The sequence below is a fragment of the Ixodes scapularis genome, unplaced genomic scaffold, assembly GCF_016920785.2.
Source record: "Ixodes scapularis isolate PalLabHiFi unplaced genomic scaffold, ASM1692078v2 PGA_scaffold0__279_contigs__length_252992795, whole genome shotgun sequence".
NCBI classification, from domain to species: Eukaryota; Metazoa; Arthropoda; class Arachnida; order Ixodida; family Ixodidae; genus Ixodes; species Ixodes scapularis.
The window spans coordinates 112,573,989-112,581,560 of NW_024609835.1; positions in this window are offsets into that span (position 1 = coordinate 112,573,989).

A 7,572-nucleotide genomic window follows, 5' to 3' on the forward strand; every position below is an offset into this window, starting at 1 on the left:
TAACAGGACTCTGCAAGGACTTTTTTACTGGTTTTTAATTTGCACCGAACCTGAGTGCACTGAACGTAGTAACTTAATAAAACTTTCTTTTCTCGAATTTTGCTTTATTTTAAAAGTTATAGGCTAATTAAAATTACAAAAACAAGCAAAAAACAACCTCCTTCCTGACGTCCTTGCTTGGCCGTGAACTAGAGGAGGGGTGGTGAGCTCAGTGAGTGCTCACTGCTGCCACACTCCATGCCAACGGCTCGAGAGGGCGCCACTAAAGCATGTTCTGGATAGGCTGCATAAAGCGGGCGGCCAGAACGGCTTGCGTTGCATTTGCTGCGCGATTAAACATTAATTCGACATGACACTTCATTGGCCACAAACGACAGCAAACACTGGGTAAAGATCAGTTCAGAACGGGAGTCACTTTGTGCTGCCGTACCGCCAAAAGGCCAAACCGCAAGCGAAAGCTGCTTGCCGAAGGCCTTCGGAACACTTGAAACCGGTCGGATCTTCGACTACAGGACCGCCACGTACATCCGGAACCTTTCTACGCTAGCCGCTGATCGGTGCCACTGATCGGTGCCTGATCCCACACCTTTCTAGTATGCGCTCCCTTTTTCACCGCTTCGTGGCGGGTACGTTGACGGGTCATTTCTTGTTACCGTACTTTATAAACTGCATTTGTTTCTTTTCTGATCTAAAATGCTGAACAAAAACTACATTTATAAATAACTGAAACGGCTCGCGCCACTTATATTTTGTACTTCGACTAAAAAAAAGCTTTTAGTGGCTTTGACCAGTAGTAAGCCCAGAACCAGACATTACATTTCGCATGATTTCGGCAATGCGAGTCGCCCCCGTAGGCGGAGGAGGTTTCCACGTCGTCCTGATAAATATTATGGCACACTGACATTTAGTTACTCTCTCCGTGCCCGCTGGCTTGCCCGTATACCAAGAGACGTGGAAACCGCAAAAAAGGTAGACGCTTAAATATGATTGCAGGGCCCCTTTAAGGAGCTCAGAACGGCACAAGTAGTGTGCAAAGCAACAAAGAAGACGCGGATTGCGGCCATTTCTTTTAAACATGTTGCAAAAAAAAAAAAAAAGTGTTTTTGCCCTGTTTAGGCAGGCTGTCAACAAGAAGGCCCTTAAAAAAACCTAAAAGAAAAAGATTTTTCTTTTTTTTTTTTACAATCTAGTGTATAAATTAAAAAACAAAAATTTAGGCGAAAAAAAGATTTTTTAGAGCAATATTGACGGCGAGATTTATTTGAAATTCTGCACGCGAAATCTATGATGTCACAGGTCATCCCGGAATGACCATCTCGGCCATGAAGACAAAGACGATCCACCTCTCCTCCACGGGCCGAAAATTCCGAGAGAGGAAACAAGTGGAAAGGAGGTGACTGCCAACTAAATTGCATCTGGCACCGTCAAGAATGCTCTATAAAAAAATTTCCATAAAATGAATTTTTAAACACGCGTGTCCCAACCACTGTTAAAAAAAAAAAGTTCAGCCTTTCCACTCTCGTGATAAAGGAAGACCAGCGGAGCTGTACTTGATACACTGTGTGCTTCTTCTTCGTCGTCGTCGTCTATTTTTCGCGCTCTTTCCTACGATGAATTCCCACCAACGCGCCCAACTATCCCTTCTTCTATTATAGCTGGAAAGGTTGCCGCCATCTACGAGTGACGGCGAAAACCTTACTGGCTGTGTGCTTGCCGCTGTCGCTTATAGATGGCGGTAGCTGTCCAGGTAGGTTTGTGTCGACATACACGGACACGATCCTGAGGAATTTAGTCCTTAACAGCGCCGCTGTAAAAAAAAAAAATCCTTTTCAGGGTTTTTTTAAGGGAAAGGGGGGGAATGTATTCTAGCATGCCCAAACCTTTCACTGCATCATTTTGTTTGGCAGCGTGCAAAACTAAAGAAATTATGGCTACATAAAAAGGATGCAACTACTTTTACACTCCGCCAATTAACAGCGAACGTCATTACCATATACGAGGGAAGACCCAAAAGAAACCGAACTAAATTTTTTTGCACTTATTTATTCTCATTTCAAGTACAAACGTTCAATCTCCTTCAAAGTACTGTCCACCTGCACTAATACACTTTTCTAATCTTTTAATCCATGTGTCGAAACATTGTTTAAATTCATCTTTCGTGATGCTTGACAGCGCCTCCGTCGTTTTTTTCTTCACCTCAGCAACGTCAGCAAAACGCTTTCCTTTCATTTCTCTTTTCATTCTAGGAAACAAAGAAAAGTTGCACGCGGCAAGGTCGGGTGAGTATGGGGGGTGAGGAACAGGGGTCATACCATTTTTGGTCAAGAATTGTCGTACAGACAAGGCAGTGTGAGCCGGGGCATTGTCATGATGGAAAAACCAGTCACCCGACTTCCACAAATCGGGCCGCTTCCGCCGCATACTGTTGCGCAATCTTTTCAAAACCTCCAAGTAGAAAGCCTGGTTAACTGTCTGACCCTGCGGAACAATTTCTGAATGGACGACTCCTTTCACATCGAAAAAACTAATCAGCATTGTTTTGATGTTTGATTTCACCTGACGAGCTTTCTTGGGGCGAGGCGAACCTGAAGTCTTCCACTGGCTTGATTGTTACTTTGATTCAGGATCGTAACCATAGCACCAAGTTTCGTCACCTGTAATAACTTTTGAAAAAAAGTTTGGGTCACTTCGGGACTCTTCTTTCAAAGCACAGCATGCTTCCACGCGACCTTGCTTTTGTTCAGCAGACAGCAGTCGTGGCACGAATTTGGCAGCCACCCTTTTCATTCCCAAATCTTCAGTCAGAGTTCGCTGCAATGAACTCCAACTCACTCCCGACAGCCCCACAATTTCGTCAATTGTCCGTCGTCAATCTTCGTTGATGATTGCACAAATTTTTTCAACGTTTTCATGTGTTTGTGCCATGGAAGGATGACCGGAACGAGGTTTGTCATCAATTGACATGTCGCCACTCTTGAAACGGGAAAACCACTCAAACACTTGAGTTTTCCCCATGGAATCGTCCATGTACACCGTTTTTAACAGTTCAATAGTTTCTGTTCCACTTTTTCCAAGCAAAAAACAAAATTTAACCGCCGCACGCTGTTCACAGAAATCAGACATTGCAAAAACGACGCCCACACGAAACACTTGTCACTATAAACCCAGCCGCAACTAGTCTTAACCTTCTTCGAGGACGGAATTAGGCCTAATGACTCAGCAATGTTCGCCCTATCAACTCCTGGCGGCAAAACGCGGTACTGCAAAAGCTCTGCTTAAAAAATAATTAGTTCGGTTTCTTTTGGGTCCCCCCTCGTAAACACCTGCCGGGGCCGCACTTCAAGAAAACATTTCCGCACCACCGCATTTGTACAGGCTTTTTGGACTTCACCGTCGGCATGGCATTCAGTCAGCATCAATGCTCTTAGTGTTTGTGTTGTTTTTACCTGCAGTCTCGGGGTTTGTGTCATGTTCAATCTAAACCAGCTAGTCTGCACCCTTACATTCGCTTCATCAATGCTTTTCTTCTCTTTTGACTCCTTACTATTGATGGGTCGGCGGCGCAGGACTATCATCATCGCCACCGACCAGGGGTGTGGCTCTGATCCTGAGCGCGTGCAGGGTGCGCGCTCGTTCGTGTTCTTGTTTTGGATTCCCTACCGAACTGTCGTTTGGCCCTTATGGGTTCTTGCTTTTATTAAATACTCCGACAGCCGGCGACGGCTGCTCAGACATCACAGCTGGCGATGAGAATCAGCACTCACCGACCTAGACCGGTGCTTCAAGAGCAAGCAACGACCAGTGCTACACCATGGCCACGCCCGAGTTCGGTCGCGTACCGGAGTTCAACGGCAGTTCGAGCTCCTAGAAATCACGGTACAGGCAGCTGCAGTTCTTCTTCGAAGCTAACGATATAAAAGACGCCTCAAAAAAGAGAGCTGTGCGGAGAAGAGACCTACAATGTGGTCTGCGCTCTTGTGCAGCCGAAGCAGCCCAGTCAGGTGACCTACGATGAGATCGTTCAAGCTCTAAAGGCCCATTTTGACTTGCAACCTTTCAAGCTGTTTTGTAGAGCACGCTTCCAACACTGCAACATAGAGGATGACGAAACAGTCAGTGCCTACATGACAGCACTGAAAAAGCTCACAGCAAATAGCAATTTCGGAACCACCACTAAACAAGCGTCAAACCCGACACTGCTACCCTTGGAAATTATGCTGCGCGACCATTTTGTTTGCGACCTACGGAATGAATAGGTCCAACAGCGTCTCTTCGCGGAAAAAGACAACATTTCAATGAGCCAACAACTTTGCCCTGCGAGCAGAAAACGCGGTCGAGAACCAGTGGAAAGTGAAGGCAGAATTCAAAGGAGTGCACAAGGCAAGTGCGAGTGGTGGCCCAGCATGACATCCAGATCGGTCAGTCAAGCAGCCGAAAGAGCAGAACGTGTAACGTTGCTGGAGGTGCGACACACAACATAGTCCGGAGACTTGCAAATTCCAAACAGCGTCTTGCAGGTATTGCAAGAAACGCGGGCACATAAAAAAGGTGTGCATCAAGAAGTCGAAGGACGCCAATTACTCACACCTGAATCACATCATGGAAGTACCTCAACACCAGCTGCTGACGACTCTACCGCAGACTTGTGCCTATCTCAAATACTCTACTCAAAATACTGTATTTCATATACTTTTCGAAATACCTTGGTATCTTGCAAATACCTTTTATCGAGAGTATTTGATACTCTATTTGAATTAAAATTTCAAGTATCTTGTACTCATTATCTTACATACATTTTTGACATTCCGCATTTTTCAGTATGAAGTGGCATGGGCGTGGCACGAGCAAACATGAAAGTTCTTTCGAGCAACCAAATCCTGTTGCTAGCTCCGATTAGCTAGGGTGATCTCGATTGAGCTCGTTAAAACATTGCTTTTTTGCCGACTGTGACTCATGTTTTAGACCAAGGTTCGTACAATGAAGGTTCTCCCCTTGCCTTCCCAAAGGCGCCTTAGTTTCCCCCAAAAAAAATTCTCAAGCAAAAGGTGCGATTTTACGGAAGTAAAGATGCCACCCTGAGGCGCAACGCAGACCGGGAAACGACCTACGACAACAATGCAGACTTAAGTGTCAACGAAATAACAAATAAAAAACAAATAACATCTATCAGTGATATTACCACGCAGGTTGCCCAGCGAGCACGTGGCCGAATGATTATCGAGCTTGGCTCTCGCGCGGAGGCTCCGGGTTCGATGCCAGGGAGCGGACTCCTCTTTTATTTATTCTTTCAACTTGACAATCTTGTAAGTTCGAGAACCTTGTCATCTGATCGAGTTACGAATGTCCTACACGCCAAACTTTTGACACCGACGCGGGTACAAAAGGTGCTCCGAGTGCCGGTCCAGAGTCAGTCTCGCCCCAGCGCTCGATCCTGCTGTTTCGCCAACATCGACACCTGCGACGCTAGCCTTTCTCCATTTTGTTTTCGGCACAAGTTCGCCCCATTAAACGACTAGTTTCTTCAGTTATTCACCGCCTCATCATTTGCCATTCGTGACAATATCTTGCTCCTTATAGTTGGACTGCATAAAATAGCCCTACAATATTTTTTTTTCTCCAGTTTTGTGTTGTTGCATGCTAATAATAAACCATTCTGGTAACCCAGATTTACGCAGCAGTATAACTGTTGTCACTGACGTCGATGCAAATTATGCAATGCGGAAGTATCTTCAAAAGGAATTGAATTACATTTCTAAGTATTTGTACTCTACTCAAGATACTTTACAGTGAAAGTAACATGAGTAGTATTTTAAATACTTTATGAAGAAGGTATTTAGTAACCTAACTTAAATACTTTTATCAAGTACTTTGTCCAACACTGCTCTACCAACACCAGCTGTCGGGCTCCAACACTCAGCAGCAACATCGACACTGTACGAGTTTAACTCTTTGTCACAAACTACCAATGTGCCAAAGTTCACAATGAAGGTATTAATTGATAGCAGGTGCTTGAACTTCGAAGTGGACTCTGGAGCAGCCTGCACGCTCATCAGTGAAGCGACATTCAACGCCACGTGGACGAACAAACCACCTCAGCTGGAGACTAACATCTTGCTCCGCACATGGTCAGGTCAGTCCCTTGGAGTTCTAGGCACTGCAACAGTGTTAGTCACACACAAAGACAAAACCTGCAGTTTGCCACTTATGGTTGTCAAGGGAGCCAGTTGTAACGTTCTCAGACGGAACTTATTTTCATATCTCGGCACAGACATTGCTGAAATTGCGACACTGCGGTGAACGCCAGGCCACACAGAGGAATCCAACCAAGGCATCGATTCCCGTGTGGGAACGTCCTCAGATGCCCTGGCACACGCTACACCTGGACTTTGCAGGACCAGTGCACGGCCACACACATTGCCGCGAGTGCAGCTGACCAAGTAGGCGGTGCGCCCGTGGCCTAACGGTTATCGCGCTTGCCTTCTGCGCAGAAGGCCAAGGTTCGATTCCTGATCGCGACACGTCTCTTATTTATTGTTGCAATTTACTATTCTCGGAAACTCGAGAACTCTGTTGCATGTTCGAGGTCAGAATGTTCTATGCGCGAACCTTCTCCGGTCGATTGTTCGAGAAACCCACGCATGTACAAAAAGGGCTCCGCGTGGCAAGCCGCGGTCAGTTTTTCACACCCCAGCGTTCGACTCTGCTCTTTCGCCGACTTCGACGCACGCGACGCTCTGCTGTTATCTTCTGTTCCCTTTTTATTTTTGGGCACAAGTTCGCCCCCATAAACGCTTAGTTTCTTCAGTTATTATCGCCTCATCACTTGTCATTCGTGACATTTTGGTGGAGGTGCGGGGTAGTGCATTCTATACCTATTAAGCGTACCCCTCCGAAGACATCCCAGCCAATCAACGTGCTCAGCCCCGGAAGGCTATCCTACGTCGAAGAGGCCGAAGCCCGAAGAAGCCGTCGTACCAGAGGTCAGTCCCCCAAACTTGGTCTCTTGCCTGAGCAACGGAAGAACAAGATCCCGACCATAACCACCCCGCCCGTCGTCACCCTGCCCTTCGCTCCGCGGACACCTGCTCCCTTCCTCAACGAGATCTACGAGGACATCAAAGACTGGATCAACCAGTACGAACGCGTGGCTCGCCACAACGGGTGGAGTGACAAACAGCGCCAGCAAAACCTCTATTTCTCGCTTGAAGAAACTGCAAGGCGCTGGTTTGAAAACCATGAAGCTTCGTTGACCTCGTGGGACCTTTGCAAAAACGAGCTCACATGAACATTCGCCAGTCAACACCGAGGGGAGAGGGCCAAAGACCTGCTGCAATCGAGGACCCAGGGCTCCAATGAAAGCGTCACGAGCTTTGTGGAAGCCGTACTTTGCCTGAGCTCCCGCGCCGACCCTCAGGCCACCGAGGGAAAGAAGCTGTGCATTTTGATGTGTGGCGTGAAGGACGACATCTTTGGTGGACTCGTACGCAACCCACCGACGACCGATTAAGGACTTGTCACGGAGGCGACGAACATAGAGCGTGGTCTGCAGGCTTGAGCCAGCCACTACCAGAT